Below are 23,487 nucleotides of genomic sequence, written 5' to 3'. Positions count from 1 at the left end.
AGAGTTCCCTGTGGTACACAGCAGGTTCTCATTAGTTATCTATTTTATACATATTAGTGTATATATGTCAATCCCAGTCTCCCAATTCATTTCACCTTGGTGTCCATACATTTCTTCTGTACAGCTGGGTCTCTATTTCTGCCTTGCAAATAGGTTCATCTGCACCATCTTTCTAGATTCCACATATATGCATTAATATACAATATTTGTTTTTCTTTGTCTGACTTACTTCACTCTGTATGACAGTCTCTAGGTCCATCCACGTCTCTGCAAATGATCCAATTTCATTCCTTTTTATGGCTGAGTAATATTCCATTGTATATATATATATATATATATATATATATATATATATATATATATACTATATCTTCTTTATCCATTCATCTGTCAATGGACATTTAGGTTGCTTTCATGTCCTGGCTATTATAAATAGTGCTGCAATAAACATTGGGGTGCTTGTGTCTTTTAAAATTATGGCTTTCTCAGGGTATATGCCCAGTAGTGGGATTGCTGGGTCACATGGTACTTCTATTTTTAGTTTTTAAGGAACCTCCACTGTTCTCCATAGTGGCTCTATCAATTTACATTCCCACCAATAGTGCAAGGGGGTTCCCTTTTCTCCACACCCTCTCCAGCACTTATTGTTTGTAGATTTTTTTGATGATGGCAATTCTGACCAATGTGAGGTGATACCTCATTGTAGTTTTGATTAGCATTTCTCTAATAATTAGTGACATTGAGCATCTTTTTCATGTGCCTCTTGGTCATCTGTATGTCTTCTTTGGAGAAATGTCTGTTTGGGTCTTCCTCTCATTTTTTGATTGGGTTGTTCGTTTTCTGATATTGAGCTGCATGAGCTGTTTGTATATTTTGGAGATTAATCCCTTGTCAGTTGCTTCATTTGCAAATATTTTCTCCCATTCTGAGGGTTGTCTTTTGGTCTTGTCTATTGTTTCCTTTGCTGTGCAAAAGCTTTTAAGTTTCATTAGGTCCCATTTGTATATTTTTGTTTTTATTTTCATTACTCTAGGAGGTGGGCCAAAAAAGATCTTGCTGTAATTTATGTCAAAGAGTGTTCTTCCTAATTTTCCTCTAAGAGCTTTATATTGTCCACTCACATTTAGGTCTTTAATCCATTTTGAATTTATTTTTGTGTATGGTGTTAGGGAATATCTATTTTAAATACAGCAGTGTGTACATGTCAATCCCAAACTCCCAATCTATCCCTTCCCCCTACCCCTCCACTATGATAACCATAAGGTTGTTCTCTAAGTTTGTGAGTCTGTTTCTATTTTGTAGATAACTTCAATTGTTTCAGGTTTTTTTAGAATCCACATATAAGCAATATCATATGATATTTGTCTTTCTCTGTCTGACTTACTTCACTTAGTATGATAATCTCCAGGTCCATCCATGTTGCTGCAAATGGCATTATTTTATTTTTTTAATGGCTAATATTCCACTGTACATATGTACCACATCTTCTTTATCCATTCATCTGTCGATGGACATTTAGGTAGCTTCCATGTCTTGGCTATTGTAAACAGCACTGCAATGAATATCGGGGTGCATGTATCCTTTTGAACCATGTTTTTCTCTGGATATATGCCCAGGAGTGGGACTGCTGGATCATATGGTAGTTCTATTTTTAGTTTTCTAAGGAACCTCCATACTCTTCTCCATAGTGGCTGTTTACATTTACATTCCCACCAGCAGTGCAAGAGGGTTCCCTTTTCTCCACACCCTCTCCAGCATTTATTATTTGTAGACTGATGATGGCCATTCTGACTGGTGTGAGGTGATATTTCATTGTAGTTCTGATTTGCATTTCTCTGATAATTAGCCATGTTGAGCATCTTTTCATGTGCCTCATGGCTATCTGTATGTCTTCTTTGGAGAAATGTTTATTTAGGTATTCTGACCAGTTTGTGAGGGGTCATTTGTTTTTTTGATGTTGAGCCACATGAGCTGCTTGTAAATTTTAGAGATTAATCCCTTGTTGGTTGCATCATTTGCAAAAATTTTCTCCCATTCTGAGGTTTGTCTTTTCATTTTGTTTATGGTTTCCTTTGCTGTGCAAAAGCCTTTGAGTTATTTAGGTCCCATTTGGTTATTTTGTTTTTATTTACATTACTCTAGGAGATGGACTGAAAAAGATATTGCTGTGATTTACATAAAAGAGTGTTCTGCCTATGTTTTCCTCTAGGAGTTTTAAAGTATCTGGCCTTACATTTAGGTATGTAATCCATTTTGAGTTTATTTTTGTGTATAGTGTTAGAGAATGTTCTGAGTTCATTCTTTCACATGTGGCGGTCCAATTTTCCCAGCACCACTTATTGAAGAGACTAACTTTTCTCCACTGTATACTCTTGCCTCCTTTGTCATAGATTAACTGACCAAAGGTGTGTGGGTTTATTTTTGGCCTTTCTATCCTGTTCCATTGATCTATATGTCTGTTTTTGTTCCCATACCAGGTTTTGATTACTGTACCTTTGTAGAATACTCTTAAGTCAGGGAGCCTGATTCCTCCAGCTCTGTTTTTCTTTCTCAAGATTGTTTTGGTTATTCTGGGTATTTTTGTTTTCCATACAAATTTTAAAATTTTTTGTTCTAGTTCTGTGAAAAATGCCATTGGTACATTGATAGGGATTGCACTGAATCTGTAGATTGCCTTGGGTAGTAGAGTCATTTTGACTATACTGATTCTTCCAGTCCAAGAACACGGTATATCTGTCCATCTGTTTGTGTCATCTTTGATTCGTTTCAGCAGTGTCTAATAGTTTTCAGAGTACAGTTTTTTTGCCTCTTTAGGTAGGTTTATTCCTAGGTATTTTATTCTTTTTTATGCTATGGTAAATGGGATTCTTTCTTTAATTTCTCTTTCTGAAATTTCATTGTTAGTTTATAGAAATTCAACAGATTTCTGTGTATTAATTTTTTAACATGTTTATTAGAGTATAATTGCTTTACATTGGCGTGTTAGTTTCTGCTACATAACAAAGTGAATCAGTTATACATATACATGTCTCCCCATATTTCCTCCCTCTTGCGTCTCCCTCCCACACTCCCTATCCCACCGCTCTAGGTGGTCACAAAGCACCAAGCAGATATCCCTGTGCTATACAGCTGCTTCCCACTAGCTATCTATTTTACATTTGGTAGCATATATATGTCCATGCCACTCTCTCACTTCGTCCCAGCTTACCCTTCCCATACCCCATGTCCTCAAGTCCATTCTCTACATCTTCATCTTTATTCCTGTCCTACCCTTAGGTTCATCAGAATCATTTTTTTTCTTAGATTCCATATATATGTGTTAGCATACAGTATTTGTTTTTCTCTTTCTGACTTACGTCACTCTGTATGACAGACTCTAGGTCCATCCACCTCACTACAAAAACTCGATTTCATTTCTCCTTATGGTTGAGTAATATTCCATTGTATATATGTGCCACATCTTCTTTATCCATTCATCTGTCGATGGACTCTTAGGTTGCTTCCATGTCCTGGCTATTGTAAATAGAGCTGCAATGAACATTGTGGTACATGACTCTTTTTGAATTATAGTTTTCTAACGGTATATGCCCAGTAGTGGGATTGCTGGGTCACATGGTAGTTCTATTTTTAGTTTTTTAAGGAACCTCCACAGTGTTCTACATAGTGGCTGTATCAATTTACATTCCCACCAACAATGCAAGAGGTTTCCCTTTTCTCCACACCCTCTCCAGCATTTATTGTTTGTAGGTTTTTTGATGATGGCCATTCTGACTGCTGTGAGGTGATACCTCATTGTAGTTTTGATTTGCATTTCTCTAATGATTGGTGATGTTGAGCATCCTTTCATGTGTTTGTTGGCAATCCGTATATCTTCTTTGAAGAAATGTCTATTTAGGTCTTCTGCCCATTTTTGGATTGGGTTATTTGTTTCATTGATATTGAGCTGCATGAGCTGCTTATAAATTTTGGAGATTAATCCTTTGTCAGTTGCTTCATTTGTAAATATTTTCTCCAATTCTGAGTGTTGTCTTTTCTTATTGTTTATGGTTTCCTTTGCTGGGCAAAAGCTTTTAAGTTTCATTAGGTCCCATTTGTTTATTTTTGCTTTTATTTCCATTACTCTAGGAGGTGGATCCAAAAAGATCTTGCTGTGGTTTATGTCAAAGAGTGTTCTTCCTATGTTTTCCTCTAAGAGTTTTATAGTGTCAGGTCTTACATTTAGGTCTCTAATCCATTTTGAATTTATTTTTCTGTATGGTGTTAGGGAGCGTTCCAATGTCATTCTTTTACATGTAACTGTCCAGATCTCCCAGCATCACTTATTGAAGAGACTGTCTCTTCTCCATTGTATATCCTTGCCTCCTTTGTCATAGGTTAGTTGACCATAGGTGCATGGGTTTATCTCTGGGCTTTCTATCCTTTTCCATTGATCTATATTTCTGTTTCTGTGCCAGTACCATATTGTCTTGATTACTGTAGCTTTGTAGTAAAGTCTGAAGTCAGGGAGTCTGATTCCTCCACCTCCGCTTTTTTCCTTCAAGACTTCTTTGGCTATTCGGGGTCTTTTGTGTCTCCATACAAATTGTGAAATTTTTTGTTCTCGTTCTGTGAAAAATGCCATTGGTAGTTTCATAGGGATGGCATTGAATCTGTAGATTGCTTTGTGTGGTATAGTCATTTTCATAATATTGATTCTTCCAATCCAGGAACATGGTATATCTCTCCATCTGTTTGTATCATCTGTAATTTCTTTCATCAGTGTCTTATAGTTTTCTGCATACAGGTCTTCTGTCTCCTTAGGTAGGCCTATTCCTGGGTATTTTATTATTTTTCTTGCAACGGTAAAGAGAAGTGTTTCCTTAATTTCTCTTTCAGATTTTTCATCATTAAAGTATAGGAATGCAAGATACTTCTGTGCATTAATTTTGTATCCTGCTACTTTACCAAGTTCATTGATTAGCTCTAGTAGTTTTCTGGTAGCATCTTTAGGATTCTCTATGTAAAGTATCATGTCATCTGCAAACAGTTACACCTTTACTTGTTCTTTTCCGATTTGGATTACTTTTATTTCTTTTTCTTCTCTGATTGCTGTGGCTAAAACTTCCAAAGCTATGTTGAATAATAGTGTTGAGAGTGGGCAACCTTGTTTTGTTCCTGATCTTAGAGGAAATGGTTTCAGTTTTTCAATATTGAGAAAGATGTTGGCTGTGGGTTTTTCATATATGGCCTTTATTATGTTGAGGTAAGTACCCTCGATGCCTACTTTCTGGAGGGTTTTTATCATAAATGGATGTTGAATTTTGTCAAAAGCTTTTACTGCATCTACTGAGATGATCATATGGTTTTCCTCTTTCAATTTGTTAATATGGTGTATCACATTGATTGATTTGCATATATTGAAGAATCCTTGCATTCCTGGGATAAACCCCACTTGATCATGGTGTATGATCCTTATAATTTGCTGTTGGATTCTGTTTGCTAGTGTTTTGTTAAGGATTTTTACTCTATGTTCCTCAGGGATATTGGCCTGTAGTTTTCTTTCTTTGTGACATCTTCATCCGGTTGTGGTATCAGGGTGATGGTGGCCTTGCAGAATGAGTTTGGGAGTGTTCCTCCCTCTGCTATATTTTGGAAGAGTTTGAGAAGGATAGGTGTTAGCTCTTCTCTAAATGTTTATCGAATTCTCCTGTGAAGCCATCTGGTCCTGGGCCTTTGTTTGGTAGAAGATTTTTAATCACAGTCTCAATTTCCGGGAGCTCCTCTTTCCATTGCCTGACCCCCAGGCTGGGGAGCCATACATGGGGCTCAAAACTTTCACTCCTTTGGGAGAACTTCTGTGGTATAATTACTGTCCAATTTGTGGGCTGCCAACCCAGCATATATGGGATTTGTTTTTATCACGACTGAGCCCCTCCTACCATCTCATTGAGTCTTCTTCTTTGTCTTTGGATGTAGGGTATCTTTGGGGGTAGGTCCCAGCATGTTTTGTTCAGCAGTTAGTTGTGATTTTGGTGTTTCTGTAAGAAGAGGTGAGCTCACGTTCTTCTACTCTGCCATCTTGTCCTCGTCCTTCAATGTCCTTAATGCCAACTAGGATTCTGACACCAGTTCCAATGCATGTGTTTCTTCCATGTGCCAAGCTTACACTGCCTCCCACAATGGCAATGACACCTCCTATGTGGCCAGTTGGGAAAGAGGGGGAATTTATAAATTTATAAAGTAAACATGGTTATGTTGGCATGACAACAAAAAGGTAGGGAATTCAACTCAGCTCAACCTCAGTCTGTTCTCTTAAATTTATATTTTAAGAATTTGAGTAACCCCTTATTTCAAATCCATATTAGTTTGATGGAAAATTTATTTTAAGAGCACTACTATCTTTAATATTTTCTATTTATTATGTAACATAGTGGAAAAATTGAAATATAAACAAGCTTTTCAAACAAATTGTCATTATTAAAAATATTAGAAATTTGCTTCCATTATATTCATCAGGTTGAATTATGATTCTGTCTTCCTTTTTGTCTATTTTGGTTTTGTAATAAAACTGGTTGTTAAACACCTACTCTTTTCTCTATCTAAAAGAACTACAACTGAATCAATCCAAGAATAATATACCACAAGCTCGACTGAGGACCCTAAAGATGACGGTTGCATTTGCCACTTCATTTACTGTCTGCTGGACTCCCTACTATGTCCTTGGAATTTGGTATTGGTTTGATCCTGAAATGGTAAACAGGGTGTCAGATCCAGTAAATCACTTCTTCTTTCTCTTTGCTTTTTTAAATCCATGCTTTGATCCACTTATATATGGATATTTCTCTCTGTAATTGTTAGACTACATAGGAAGTCACGTAAACATACACATAAACTATGTAGGACAAGGTAATGGATTTCCCCTTTTTGGAATGATAAACACAAAGCATACTCCAGCACATTTACATACAAACAAAGCAGAGTTTCAGATTACGGTATTACACTTATTCCTTTGGAAACCACATTGTCAGAAATTCAATTACTAGGAAAATTTTTTTCAGGAAAAATAATTATATATTTCCTCTTAACCATTAGCTTCTAAATTAATCTCTTCACTTTCTGAGCTCCTATAACACATTATATGGGTTTTTAAATCACTTTCTTCTTGTATAATAATATATAAATATTTAAAATAGCCATGGCCTAAGGCAAACAGATGCCAAAAAGTAACGCTGAGAAACACAGTCCTAACCTCAGCATGCCTTGGAGAGTTTTTCTCCAAAGGGGCTTAGCAGCAATTACAATCTTATGCTAAAACAATAAATACATAGAGCACAGAGATAGTATTTCCCCTGCCCATGTGATCAGTTTTCCCTTCTATGGTTTAAAAAAACAAAATGCAATGAATCAAATTTTTTCCTTGGCTTCAAAAGCATTCTGATGTTTGGAGTATTCAGCAGCCAACCCACCGTCCACTGCTCCAACCTGACAAGATTTATAAATAGTTCTCTTTCATCCCATTCTTCACTTGGTACAGGTTGTGAAGTGCCTCCATATAAAAGGGAGTTTCAGAGGGGCTCAGATTTGGACAGGGGGTTAGAACATTCCTCTTGGGCTGTGTAGTCTATGGAGTTTGTGGTAATTAAGTGTAGCAATAATAACAATGTTTTAAAATACAATCATGAAAAGATATATACTCATTATGTTTTATAAATAACATACCTTCTCTTTTAATATCAGGGATTTTTTTCTATCTTCTGATCTTTCTAAATACATAATCCACAAATCACTAAAAAAAAAAAATAAGAAATCAAGCAAATGCACAAGCAAAAATTATTTGATATGTAAAATTAACTCTGAAAACCTCAGTTTCACTATATATAGGTCAAAGGAGACAGAAAGGTATTAGAAAAGGGAAAAGAAAAACTCTCTGTAAACGTATAACTAATACCTGCTGATGTTCACATTGAGTGGTATGGTTTCCAAAATACGTCAGCACAATACCTCTTGTAATTTAGGCCTGTTTCTACCCATTCCATGAAAAAGGGGATAGGATGATATAATAACCATTAAATAAGAAAACTGTATAAGGGAATTAAAAGAAATTCAACCACTCTTTAACTTATTTTTTAAAAGACAGGGATAGGATGATATAATATCCATTAAATAAGAAAACTGTATAAGGGAATTAAAAGAAATTCAACCACTCTTTAACTTATTTTTTAAAAGAAATAGGTAAAATATTATTATATTCACATGAGGTATGTAGTGCCACACAAAAGATGAAATGTCATTTCCACACATTCCAGGCCTTGTGGAACTGTGGTTAAGTAAACTACTAATTAAACTAATGGTAGGTCTTTCCTTTCCTTATTTTTCTCTTCTCATACTTTTAGTGTTGTAGTGTGTAGTAGTTATTTTTCCACATTCTAGGTTATTTTCCAATTCTGTCTCCATTGGTCCTATTTCTGTCACTATTGAACTCCTTCCTTCTACTCTTTCATTCATATCGTCTTTTTACTAAACTCATACCTTTAATTAGCCAATCAATGCCCCAACTCTACAGTTGAATTGGGCTGGACTCAAATTTGTAATGTGCTAAAATGCTCAAAGTTAACTTTAAAGGTGTGTATACTGATACCAAGAATTTAAAGTTCACTAGATGACACAGGAATATAGATAAGTCACAACAAAACCATTCTTCTCCACCATCTCTTTATTATACGTATTCTTATTCCCAAACTGATAACAATTCTTACATATGGATTTAAAGGCAAAAATATACAAGATACAATCTAAGGGCTTTGTTAGATATGTGTTTATTGAACATATGTCAGTTTGGCTTTTACACATTCAAGAAACTGTTCTACTTAGATACACTCTTAGGCATTTTTTAATACATTAACTAAAGGGCTATTCAAAATCTTGATGCAGGTGTTTTTAAACTGTGGACCATGTGCAAAACTGTATTACAATGCAACTGCTTTACTTTTATTCCTATTTGTATTATTTTATGCATTTAAAAACATTATCCTGAGAAGGGTTTTTGGCCATACCAGACTGCCAAAGGAGCCAATGTCACAAAAAAGGTTAGGAATTCTCAACTGATTCTGTATATTCATAAAGAAGTTTATTACAATAAAAATGTATCAGAATGTATTCACCTGATACATTTATATATATATATATTCATAATAATGTTAATATTGAAACTGTACTGGATTGATTCAATTTGATCACTCACCATTTTCAACCTTAAAAACTCTCTTAAGGCTCAACATGTAATGAAAAACTTGGCAGGAATAAATATATTATATAAATGTTGTGGTCTGTAAATTATAATGTGGATATGGATTTATACCAAAATTAATAGTGCAAAAGGTAAATGTGGCTTTTAAGTTAAAGATACATCACTCAACATAGAGTATTTCATATTTGGTTTTATAGTCATTTACTCTATTTTCAGTCATAATAAAAGATGAGGATTCCTTGTAAAAAAGGATATGTTCTGCAGAGTTAATCCAATATATCAGATAATTAAGATTCTATCTTGGATATCTCCTCTTCTATTTGGCATATAAAACTGGTTAAAAACTGGATTTCCTCTTGCTAAATTCAATTTAGTAATACATGACATGAACAAACAAAAATGAATTAAAAGATTGTGCAAATTCAATTTCAGCCTACAAAACAGAGATATCATGTCTTAAAACAAACAAACCAAAAATGTTGGAGTACTACAAACATAATCTTCCCAGCAGCATAAATCAGTGTAAATGAGTTAGAAAAAAATTTTAAGTGCCCTATCTCAGAACTTACTTGGTAGTCACAAAGAGATAATATTTATGAGCAGCTAAAATACATTTGAATTTCATCTATTTTACCTTTAGCCTAGTTTCAAATGTCAAACCAATTCTTGTTGTCTAATTACTATAAATTGTGTCCATAGGAGACTAAATAGAATAAGATTCAATTTAATTTCTAAGATTAATTGATTTAAATCTTCAATTTAATTCTTTTGGTTATTAAGTATAAAAATTAGGTATAAAACAGTAAGTCTAATTTTTTAAATTATATAATATACAAAGTGCATGCATAGGAAAAATAGAATATGTGCAAAAAGTATTGATATAGTTACCTCTGAATGATTTTTTAAATTTCTTGTGAATACCTGTATCCCAAATTTCCAGAATGAACATATATTGCTTTTCTAATGAGGAAAAGGTACAATAAATATTATATGTGTGTTTGTATGACTTTTGTGCTGTTTCTGTTAGAATGCTTTCTGCTGTAAGCAATAGAAATGTCAGACTAGACGTGGCATGTTTTCATTTCACGTTACAGGAAGTCCAGAAGAAAGCATGCAGAGTTGGTTAGTTCAGAGCTTTGAGTCATTTTCTCTGCTTCCTCTAGGCTTTAGTGATCAGAAACTACTTGTCACCAACTAGAAGTCTCAAAGGCACAAAGAAAGGGTGGCTTCTCACTATACATCTCTCTTTCCCAGAACCCTCAGCACTTCCTCTTAGATTGGCTAGAACTGGAGCACATGACCACCTCTAAACTATCACTAGCAAAGGAGAAAGGGATTACCCTAAACACCTTAAGGGTATGTTTTATCTTATGGAGAGCAGCACTCAATTTCCCTGAACATTTAGTCACCTGATAACTTTAAAAAAATATTTAGTTCTTTTTTTCCTCTCTCTTTTTCTTTTTTTGTGAGAGCAAGAGGGGAATGTTTTGGGGATCAGAAGACAGAAGTACCTGCTACTATCACCAATTACCTTCTCAAAATAAAATCAGGACTATGTATATCACAAAATTTAACAGCACACAATTTAAACACAAAGAATAAAGGCTAAATATAGTCTTGGTACATTGTAATTACACAATAAATGTAGCCCTAAGGGAAAAGAACTTTATTATTTTTCACAATCTAAATCCGAACATTTAAACTCCTGTGGTTGGAATCTTCATCTGATGCATAGAGGGTAACTTCCACCCAATTATTGACTTTCTTTTATAACTAGTCCACTGGATAAGAAATTTGCATAAGTTTTAAAAATTCTAACTATGACTTGAGATCAAGTGAATAATTGTTAAATTAATAATTTAAAAATGTGATTAAGACTAAAAAACTAAAAACTAAAAAAAAAAAAAAAAAATGTGGTAACCTGAAGTGGATTTCCCATGAAGCTAATGAAACTTAATTTCAAAGCTCCTCATTTAGCTGCCTCATGAGCCCTGGAAAAGAAGTCTTCCCATGGGTACATGTTTTTATAAAATTCATAAAAATAAGATATTATAATTGCAATAATTAAGACTATCTCTTTTCACTTTTACTTCCCCTCTGTCACACTCATGCCTCAGATGAGGTGGTGTTGGAATGGTCATGGATAGCTTTGGGATCCAGCCAAGGGGAACTTGAATTAGGTATATATTTACATTGAATCTAGAGGGATATTTTGTGGTTCTTGGTCACTTTCATGTGTAGTTAAGTCACTGCTAACCATCACAGTAAGCATCTAGGCATAGTACTAGATAAAATATTGTTACCCCCATACAGACTTACCTGGCATAGTGACAGGAAAGTGTAGGCCCATACATATCATGATATGGAGAGGTCATATCATGATATGGAGGTGTCTAGAGTATGGCACCAGAACTATTTGAGTAGTGGAGGAAAAGTAGGGTATAAAACGTACAGAAACCGGTCTACAGAAATTATTTCACTCTTTAGCATGTCCACCCTAAAGTGATTCCCAATAAATCACACCCCTGTGATTTATTCCCAATAAATCACACCCCTGTATAAGGTACTCTTGCTTCCAACCATGCTTTACCTATGGAAAAGGTAATGGGATATCATTTCTTTGATTAAGCTATAAGGTAAAGGTGATAGGATGTTCCTCCCATGACTCTTGTTACATTATATATGATTATCTTAGCTGACTGAGCCCGAAATTCTCCTGCTGCCCTTGAAGAAGCAAACAGCCACGCTGTGAACTACTTTTGCAGAGAGTATGTGGCAGGGAATTGTGGGCAGCCTCTAGGACCTGAGGGTAGCCTCTGGTGGACAGCCAATGAGAAGTTGGGACCCTCAGTCATACAGATGCAAGGAAACGAATTCTGCCAACAACCTGATAGCCTGCAAGTGGATTTGTCCTTAGTCAAGCCTACAGAGAAGAGCACAGCCTGGCCAACATCTTGATTACAGCCTGCTGACACCCGAAACAGAAGACCCAGTCTCAAGCCTGGGCTCCACACCCACAGAAACTGTGAGATAAATGTGTGTTGTTTCAAATCACTATGCTTGTGGTAATTTATTATGCAACAATGGAAAACTAATATACTTAGCATGTAAAATTGTAAGAAAAAGATTGGGTCCTCATCAAATCCTAGTTAAAATAGAAATTCTCTCCTTTCAGAAATATACTCAACAGTGCAGCATATACAATTATAAATGCCTACATTATTTTTTCTTTTTGACTGGAAATGTAAAATTTATCAGAATTCCTGTGTTTGTAGGGTACAAAACTGTAGCAGTACTAAAGCCAGTGAGTACATCTGTTTCATGCATCTCAATGTATGCGATTAAATGTTAGGATGTCATTACTTACAAAGAATTTTGAAATTGAAAGAAAAAATTTTAAACTATCACTATATAAAACATTATATTATAAAACATTGTTATACTAAGACATAATTAGGGAGTATGAAGCCAAAATAATTTATGGGAAAAAGTACTTTAGAGTTATGTCAAGCAGTTAATGCTTAAAATTATTACTTTTTTTTTTATTTTTTTAGATTTTGTGATGTTTGTAAAACCTTCAGGCCCCAGAAAACATGAATCCTTCTGATAGGAACTAAGCCTCTGCATTATTTCTAAGACCACTTCCCACTTTCCAAACTTATACACTCGTTCTGGTAAAAGGATTCAAATTTTATTTTCTTGCCAAATTCACTATCCCAGTGATCTCTTCAGAAAGCTAGACTTGCTAGAATGGGGTCCTGCCTTATTCCTACCATTCTAATGCCTCCTCTCCATTAGAATGGGACTGAAGTCTGCTCCTAAACCAACTTTAACTAAGGAGAACATGCTATTTTTATTTCACGCATCTCTGCTGCAAACTATATACTGGTCTGTGTACCAAAATCTCTAATGCTCCCTACTTTTACAGATTTTTAATTACTATGCTCCACACACCTAATAGGATGTATCTTGCTGCACTCTCATCCACTGCTTTCTCTATTACTAGTTGATCTCTGCAACTAGTAATTATCTATCACTAAACATGCTGAATGTGTTCTACTTTCTAGGATGCACTTACCATATTCACTGATAGCTGGTTCCTCTACAATTGCTTGCCCCAATAGATGTAGTTCCCAGGAATACCTTCATAAGGTCTCCAAGTCCATTGCAGATAACAATCCCATGACAATCTATTTGACAAAATGCAACCACTATCAGAACAGCACTGTCAAATTCAATAGAAAACAGATCCCAAAGAAATAGAAATGCAGAAGCTGACAAAGATTTATCAGAGGAGCGCTCTCTCAACTTCCCACTGTTAAACATTCCTAAACTATATCCTGTTCTCTGTGTTCTCCTATTACAATGGAAGACTTGTCCCTGCTCCTCTTAAAAGCCAATTCCTCTCCTTGTGTTGTGGATACCATTCTCTCTCACCTTTCAAGGACATCACTTCTTCGGATATCCCCTCGTCCTCCTATACCATCAATCTCCCCCTTTCTACTAAATCATTCCCACTGCTGTATGAAAATGCTTTTTATCTTGCATCTTAAAAAAAAATCCTCCTCAGCCATATACTCAATTTCAGCTTCACCTCCCACAATTCATTTCTCTACTGTCCCTCCCAGAAAACTTCTCAAGAGTTGTCCACACCTGATAACTCCTCTTCCTTACTTCCCTTTTAATCTTCAACACCTGTCACCTTGTAGTCTGTCCTTACTACTCCAGTGAAACTCTAGTAAAGGTCACCAAAGATCACCCTACTATGAAAACTAATGGTGATTTCTCTGTTCTTGACTTACTGTAATTTTCATTAACAGTCAAACAATTGTTCATTCTCTCTGTAAGGAGCTCAGGTGAAGGAGGACTGGGCCATATCTTGGAGAATACTGGAGTGGCAGGAGTTGAAAGAGAAAGCTTAATTTGGGAGAGAGCACAAGACAAAGAGGTGGGTTGGGAAATTGTCAAGCACCAGGGAGCTACATGGAAGCTTAATTGATGTCTGAAGGCCATCCCTCTGTCTTCAAGTGAGTAAATAAGATTGCCGTCACAGAGGAGCCCCATTGTTGTTTTTCTTATCACTATCTGGTGAATAGCCTTCCATTTTCAGATATCAGCACAATATCCCTTAGCCATTCATGAAAACAGTAATCATCCTAAAACAAGGCTGAGCCCCCATCTGAATAACTATTCTGGGTAGAAATCCAATTTTCATCAGTCTAGTATATTTTTAATTCCACTGAAAAGAGGGGGTGGTAATTCCTTAACAAATTAAGAACAAAGCCCAGCATCAATACTTGAGTGGAACAGGACAGTGATGAATTCCTATACCAATTTGCTTCCCACTTGAGACACTCCTCTTAGCTCTGTGAAACCATCCCCTCCCAGTTTTTCTCCTATCTCACTAGGAGTTCTTTCTCAGTTTCATTTTTTCCTCTTTCTATTCTACCTAATGTTTATATGGGCTCAGATCTAGGGATTCTTGGTTTATCTGTCTACCCTCTCCCCCTTGGGGATATCACCCAGTACTCTGTGTGTGTGTGTGTGTGTGTGTGTGTGTATACACATATACAAACACATGCACATGTACACACACATATTTATATATATATTATTAAATTTATATATTTAGCTCAGACTTCTTTAAGCTACAAGTTCATAGATCCAAATTTATACTTGATTCCTCTTCATGTACATCTTAAACTCAATATATCTTTATTATGTTATAATGAACTCTTTATTTCTTCCCTAAATCACTTTCTCATTTATTCTTTCCATCTCAATGCTGGCACCAAAATATGCCTAACTTGTTCAAGCCAAAATCCAGGATTTATTCTTAATTTATCTCTCCATAGTATCTTATATCTAATCCATCAATAAGTTCAGTCTTCAAAACATTTTCCAAATCTATTTCTCTACTTCTATTGTCATTGACCTAGTCTAATCCAGCATCACCTCTCTCAACCTGATTAGAGCCACAAACTTCTCACCAAATTCCTCTTGCTCTGCTATAATCCATTCTCCACAATGCAGCCAGAATGCTCGTTTTAAATATAATTAAAATGTCACTAGTCTGCTTACTCTCTAATGACTCCACATCCCATTTAAAACAAAATCCAAATTTCTTATCTTGGTGTTCTTGAGCAACTTTGAATGATCAATTCTGACTTCAGGCTGAGAGGCTGTGGGACATTGCCAATGTTAACTTTTTTCCTTCTTCAGTAAAAGGATGGAATTAGTATAATATCATCATTGTCCCTAAAGAGTGACACAGCAAGACCCACACTGTGGTTCAAGGAAATATATGTGTGTGTATAATATATTTTTTATATATTTATAATTTTGTATATATATTTACATGTATATGCTAAGAAAAATGAAATATGTAAAACTCTGTAAAATTCTTTGAGATATTTCAGAGTGCAGATGTAATACAAGTTTGCTGCCTTAATGTTTCTATTCAGTAATGGAGAAAAATACTACCTTCATCAATTAGGATGCTTTAAGCTAGAAGAATGAGAAACCCAATTAAAAATGGCTTAAACAAAAATAAACTATTTCACATATCAAGCATTCCAGAGCTTAGCTGACGCAGAGTTCCGGGAAATTTAGGATTTTGGCATATGCACTATATGAGTTTTCTGATCTCAGGCTTGTCCATTTTGGCCAGGAAAAACCTGAAACGGCTGCAGGAGGCATCTCCTCACAGAGTAAGTCCAAAGACACAAAAGGGAATACTTCCATGATGTGTCTATTCTTATCAATAGGGAGAATCTTCTTCAGAAACCCATCCATAGGACTACCTCTCACTTATTATCCTGAACCGCCTAACATGTCAATGCCTAAACCAGTCAACTCTAAGGAGATTGGGATTTTGACTATTTTAGTCCAATCATAACTCAGTATCTAGGGTTAGGGAGAAATCTAGCCTCCCATGAAGCTCATGGCAGCCTTATGTCTGAACAAAATTGATATTCTGTTAACAAGAAAGAAGATAGATCTCTTACCAAGAAAGAAGGAGTGTGATGTCTGTCAACCTGTCTTTCAGCAATTTAAATGACTAAAAAGAAGCTGTGATTAGATGTCATCAATGACCATAATTTATGTTCAGTAGAAGTATTAAAAGTGATGGGAGCATCTCCCATTTTGAAGCAATCACCAGATCTATCCACGAAACTTGGTGGTAGGCAAATCTATTTCTTGCCTATTCCTTTCATCCAGAATTGCCCAACATTTGGAACCAAACATGAAATCTCACCAGCAGAGGGCTGAGGATTCATGCAGGTAATTTGCTGTTGTTGCCATTGTTACTTAATATTATCTTAATTGATAATAAAGAATCTTTAGAGTATGTTTATTCTAAACTTGTCATTTTACTAATTATTAAAACAGATATCTCTCTTCCTACGTTATTGGAGATGATAACCTGGACTCAGTATCTATTCCCTCACCTTTGCTTCCTGTTTCTACCACCCTGCATTAAAGCATCCCTAATCACATTGGTGAGGTTAGTGTCCAGAATAGAAACAGCTGCTGGGAACTCTATTTCCTGGAATATAAAATCCAGCGTCCCACCCAAAGCCCAGTGATAAGAGGATTGTGAGAGATGACTCTTTCAATACCTTCTTCAGTGAGAATAGTGTTATCTAGTATTCCCCACAAGAATGTTTATAGACCTACAACGAATTGTAAGTGATGAAGGTCTCTCTAGAATGCCGTCACTGGCAAAGATGTTGCAAATAGCTGTGCCTCTAGGCACTACACCATTGAAAAGGAAATCAGTGACCTAGTGTTGAACAGGATTCAGAAGCTAGCTGACCTGAGTGTAGGTTCAGGCTTTCTTGGATTTCTGCTGGTTGGTTGTAAAGTCAGTTTCTATTTCTCATTCCTGCTGATAGTTGATTATAGGAACAGTTCTCCATTTACCCAGCTTCCTAGTTTTTCTTAGCTGTATCTGAAGTCTTCAACTTCATCTACTCTGGAGTATTACGATTGTGATTTTATATGAGATAATGGGGCTGCCTATATTTGAGTAGAAACCTTAATTACAAGCACTCAGTATACAATAACCTTAACCATATTATCAACAGTATTGTATTCTCCATCACTGCTTCCCTCAGATTTTATGATGCCTTGCACATTTATGTGACAGAATTCCGTACTAACTTTTTCTCTATCTCCATACCTACCTCCCTCTGTCCACATATATCCCAGTTATCTTTGCTAGAAAAGCCAATCACAAACATTTTCTGTACCCAAAATTACTAATTCTTCTTCTGTTACCTTGCAATGGTAAATATAAGGCATGTCTAAAGGCAGGATCCAGAGTATAACATGACATCAGAGCCAAGAGGAATGGAACCGCAAATAAACTAAGCAACAGAAACAAAAGACTAACACAAAGATCCGTGCAGTCCAGAACGCAGTAAGGAAAGCCGTACTGAAAGGAGGTTTAGAGGTAGCCCAAAGAATGAGTTAGAGGAAGCAAGTTAGAGCAGCGCAAAATTTGGTCCTAGGTCTAGCAGCGCACAGATCACCAGGGAACTTGTCAGAAATGCAAATTCTCAGCCCCTACCCAAGCATACTGAAGCATAAATGCTAGTGGGGGTCCAACAAGCTGCTTTAATAGGCAGGCCAGGAGATTCTGGTGTGTGCTGAAGTTTGATGCCTCCAGGCTAGAGGTGCTGGCTGCCAAACCAAAGATGAGAAAACAAGCTGAAGATGAGAAGGGAGATGATCTGAACGTCGTTTCAGTCAAGAAAAAAGATGTGAAATTGGATAGTATAGTTTGAGTCTATGGTGAACAGTGACTGTGGCTGAATTCATCTTTGGAGTAGGGCTCTGAGCATCCTCTTTCATAAAGGGGTTGAGGTGCCTTTATCATCCAATTAGGGCACATCCAGATGCATTTACAGCATATTGCCTAGAAAGACACAAAAACATGAAGTCCCACTTAGGGATTTTCAGGTTTGTCATCTGTTTTCTACCAATATTTGAAGAAGGTTAAACTTAGGAGCATGATTTATTATATTTTATCTCTAGTCACTGTTGCATAATCAGTTAAATCAAACAATAAAGTGCCTTGAAAAATATATTTCAATCGTTAATCTAAAATGACTTGTCTTTTTATTGCTCTATGGGCAATTTTTAAAAAATATTTCAGGAAAATGGGATATGCATATATCCTAATTCATAGACCACTTATGATGATAATTATTCACATTTTGAAAAGGTTTATTTCCTTCGCAAAGGAATTCCCTCTAGGTTCTTCTAAATAGTCTGTAATAATCAGCTTCAAGCCAGTTCAAATGTTATCGCAACATCTTTGGACAAAGAAGCCTGCTTCAAAACTCAGGAGGTTGGCTGCTTTCCAACCATGTTCATGAAGGCCTGACCTCAGGACGTAGTACTTCCTATTCTTTATGACAGTCACGGAACAGGTATTCCAATTGTTGGGATCTGGGTATAATATACTAGAGAAATACTCAACGAGGGATGAAGCTAGTCATGGCTCTGTACCTGTAATGATGTGAATTTATCCAAGACATTTAAACTCTTTACCTCTTTGACTCATCCTCTATAAAGCAATAGGGTTGTATACTGAGGTGACTGCTAAATATCCTTTCTGTGCTAATAGTGAATAACTTAGGAGAATGAAGTGAAAAATGCATGTAAATAGTCTGTGTAATTATAAAACACAATATAGATGTTGTTTATTATCTTTATAATTTATGATGTGAACTATTTAATTTGCAGAAATCCAATTTGTACATAAAATTTCAGGAAGATATTCATTACAATGTACACTTACATGATGATCAAGACAGGGCAATTCTAAATGTATTGTGGTATCCTGGATTGGATCCATACAGAAAAAAGAACATTAGTGAAAAACTGGTGAAATCCAGATAAAATATGTAGCTAGTTAATAGTATTGAACCAGTATTAATTTCTTAGTTTTGACAAATGGACCACGGTTATGTAAGATGTTATCGTTAGAGGAAGCTGAGTGAAGTATATACAGAAATTGTTTTACCTTTGCAAATTTTCTGTAAATCTAAAATTACCCAAAATAAAGATTTTAAAATAAAATTATTGTACCATGCCTTGAGAATGTAACTATGCATTCATACATACATACACACATATAAACACATGCAGCACAGAGACAACAGAAATGAAGGAAATCACAGAAATCAAGCCACCATATTTTTCAGCACTACACCAAAGCAACAAAAAAGGAGCTCTCTGACGTTAGAAAAGTTTTCCTGAAACCTGTGAGAAAGTAAAAATGAGCTTGGACTAAGAAAGTAAAAATCTGCTTTGCCATTCATCAGGTATAGATAATAAACACAGATAAAGCCAGCTGTAAAGTTAACAGAAAATAGTATTTCTCCCAAGAACATGCTGTAGTGTCACCAAAAAAACCCACTATGAGTAACTGCTGCTTTTTTTACTCACAGAGAACTCTTTTCTCTAAAATCATAGATTGTCAAAAAACTTGCTCTTTGAAATCTTTCATTAAGATTGAAATATCCCATTCTTGGCTAGATGATCTGAGTTATGTGATAGAGAAACAGCCTCTACTTCCAGAACTTCAGAAAAGGGGTTTATGGACACATTCCTCACCTACTTCGACTCTGTAGCTACCAAAAAAACAGGGTCCATGTTACAGTCCAGACCTAAGGTAGGCCCCCTTACATACATCCTTCCTTTCTTTTGAGTCTATCAAAATACTACTTCGTTTTATTTCTCCTAAATTCTACACTTCCCCAAATTCCTATAATAAACCTACCTTTTCCTTTGATGAGGCATCCCATGGTGGGCTCCATGGAATGTGGCCTCCCTCCTTGCAATGAGCCAGAAACCTGACATTCTTGGAATACAGTTTTGTTTCAGATGGATGTAGTCTTATTGGACTAGGAAGCCTGCCTCATACTAAAAGTTAAAGAACAGTAATTTCACATAAAACTGGGCTGCCCAGGGCTTCCCTGGTGGCGCAGTGGTTGAGAGTCCGCCTGCCGATCGGGGGACGCAGGTTCGTGTCCTGGTTCGGGAAGATCCCACATGCTGCGGAGCGGCTGGGCCTGTGAGCCATGGCCGCTGAGCCTGTGCGTCCAGAGCCTGTACTCCGCAACGGGAAAGGCCACAACAGTGAGAGGCCCATGTACTGCAAAAAAAAAAAAAAAAAAAAAAAAAAAAAAAACTGGGCTGCCCAAAAATATCAAGTTCAAATACTATACAAAATTATTATCATAAAAGGGAGAATAGGGCTTCCCTGGTGGCGCAGTGGTTAAGAGTCCGCCTGCCGATGCAGGGGACACGGGTTCGTGCCCCGGTCCGGGAAGATCCCACGTGCCGCGGAGCGGCTGGGCCCGTGAGCCATGGCCTCTGAGCCTGCGCGTCTGGAGCCTGTGCTCCGCAACGGGAGGGGCCACAACAGTGAGAGGCTCGCGTACGGCAAAAAAAAAAAAAGAGAGAGAGAGAGAGAATAAGGAGTATAACATCATCATTACAGATAATGAAAGCATGCCCCAAAGATGTGTCACAAACTAGATCAAAACCTAAAGTTACTATTTTTAAACTAGCTAAATGACATTAAGAAAATGATACAAGGTATGAAAGAACAACATGATTCAGAATTAGAAAAACACAATTCTATGGAGGGAATCCTTTCACACTGTATACATATATCAGATCATCACATTGCACACTTTAAATATCTTACAATTTTATTTGTCAATTATATCTTGAAAAAGCTGGGAAGAAAATAGAAAAACTCAAAAGTTAAGGTGACAGAACTCAGGAGAATTAGTAATAAAGAATTAATTACACACAACAGGTTATGATTTTCCGTAAAGAACCTGAACCAATCCTTAGGTCAATGTTTTTCTCATCATTTTCGTTGTCTGATGCTCATTCTCTAGTAATTCTCCAGGAAGGGCTCATGAAAATGATAGTCTCATCAAATACTGATATCATATCAAGTGTTGATAGTAGTTTATACCCTTTGCACGTGAGAGTTAGTTTTGCTGGATATAAAATCCTTAGTGCATTCTTTGTCCCTTGAGTACCCAAAATACGTTGTTCCACTTTCTTCTGACAAAAGTTTCACTGTGAAAAGTCTAGTGATATTCCAATTTTCTTCCCCATTTTGCAAATGTAAGAATACATTTAAATCTGGGTATCTGTTATATTGTTTGTTTGAAATAATTCACACTATACTTCACCAAATCATGACATCAGTTTAAAGAACACCATTATTTTCTGTACTGATAAAAAAGAAAAAAAATACATTGCAATTTCAAGGAAGTTAAAATGTGGAAAAATGTGGGTCTTAGATAATATTCAGTATATTCATTTTCTATTGCTGTATAACAACTTACTGTAAACATAGTGGCTTAAAACAACACAAATTTATTAGCTCACAGTTCTAAGGTCATAATTGTGGGCCCATCACAGCTGGGTTCTCTGCCCAGGGCCTCACAAAGTTGAAATCAAGGTACCAGCAGACCTGTTGTGATCTGGAACTTGGGGTTTTCTTCCAAGGTCATGTAGGTGTTGACCAAATTTAGTTCCTTGCAGCTGTAGGCCAAGGTCCCCTTCTCCTTATTGGCTGGAAGCTGGAGGCCACTGTAAGCCCCTAGAGGCCATTCCCATTCCTTTCTATGTGCCCCCTTCCCTTTTCGAAGCCAGCAATGGAGATTTTCCCTCCCATCAAATTCCTCCTCACACTCTGAATCTCCTTCTCCAGGAAAAGACCAGTCTCTTTTAAAGGTAGAGGGGCAATTTACAAATAAACAAACATACACCAGAAGGTGACAAATCTCAAAAAAGAAAAATTTTAAAGTGTACACTTGATTTTCCCTCAGTCTAGAATGCTCTTCTGCTAGATATTCACAGGACTCACATCACTTAGGTTTTTAGCTCAAATGTCACTTCTTCAAAGAGGCCACCTTTGACTACTATGTCTAAAATTGTCTCTGTCCTCCTCCCCAAGTCTCTTTTCTTCACCTTATAAAGTTTTCTTCATAGTATTTACTTTCTAATGTTATTTTTCATTTATTTTCCATTTTTTTGCCTTCCCACAATGAGACTGATGAAATCAGGGATCACTGTATCGCTATCACCTAATCATCGTCTAGTCATTAGGCCCTAATGTTTAACAGGCATTCAATAAATATTTAAGAAGGAAAGAAACAGGGAAAAGAAATTAGGAGAGAAACTGGTGTTATTTGCGGAGCGAACTTTTCAAAGATATTTATATCTATTAATTTTAGAATAAAGAGAGAAGACGGGATTAGTCCAGTCCTAGAGCAGAACCTTGAAAGAATGGGACACAGACCAAGTTCATTTTCATGATTATGTAGAAAAGGTACACAACTTGATTGAGAGATCTGAATGATGGCATAGGTGAGCAATATGAAGTTTCCAGGTATTTGGAGATGTGCAAGTTGAAAAGAGAATAGAGGCACAAAGGATAATGCCCTTTTGCCTGGACCCTCTCTCCACACCAGAATGGGAAGAAATTCTAAGTAAAAATATCATACATTACAGATGATATAAATACATAGTGTCAAAGTATTTGTCAGTTTTTAAAATCCTACAGACATTTCTCCAAACATACACTTATTTAGAATGAAAGATAAATCGTAATATTATTGAGTCACACTAATTCTTGTTGTTTTCCAAGAAAAGTGAAAGGGGAGTCAATGGAAAGGGAATTAGATGAGAGGTCCTTACACATATGTTCAGGTACTTAATCTGGCAAGTCACACCAACCGTAAATTTCTGTCCCTCACAAATTGAAGGGGGCAACCTGGATGACATATGCCATTCATAGCTCATAAAATCACGATTCTATCAAATTTGTGACAGTGCTTGACACGTAGTAGACGTCCAAAATTATTTGTTAAACGTGTAACGTCTTAAAATGGAATCCCAGACTGGAAATCCGGAGCTACTTATTACTAGCCTTTGGGGTTTTTAAAAGTATAAAATGAAAGGGTTTCTTCTTCCTGCTATAAAACTCTTAAGGATTTTGCTACGCAATCCTATCACTTCGCTGGCCACTGGAATCCTCTGTGTTTGGTAGGTGACTCGTACCTTCAGTGTTTTGGTTCGGTTTACATCTGCCAGACGCCAGCCGCAACATTCCATTCCCTGCAATCACCTGCAGCAAAACCCACTCCACGACCACACCCAAACCGGAAGCCAGGACGCCTCTGGGCTTGACGGGAAGGCGCCGCCGGGCTGCGCGC

General features: G+C 36.5%; 1 long non-coding RNA gene across 1 annotated transcript; it reads right to left on the bottom strand.

Annotated features, from left to right (window-relative positions):
• Window positions 1–340: 340 nt before the first annotated feature.
• LOC115865687 (uncharacterized) lies at window positions 341–23,466 on the bottom strand. The gene is made up of 4 exons (XR_004044402.2): window positions 23,333–23,466; window positions 13,305–13,416; window positions 7,699–7,765; window positions 341–6,174 (listed from the first exon to the last, which is right to left on the bottom strand). It is a non-coding gene; the product is annotated as an uncharacterized lncRNA (long non-coding RNA).
• Between the last annotated feature and the right edge of the window lie 21 nt (window positions 23,467–23,487).

The sequence above is a fragment of the Globicephala melas genome, chromosome 5, assembly GCF_963455315.2.
Source record: "Globicephala melas chromosome 5, mGloMel1.2, whole genome shotgun sequence".
NCBI lineage: Eukaryota > Metazoa > Chordata > Mammalia > Artiodactyla > Delphinidae > Globicephala > Globicephala melas.
This window is presented reverse-complemented; position numbering and strand designations above follow the sequence as displayed.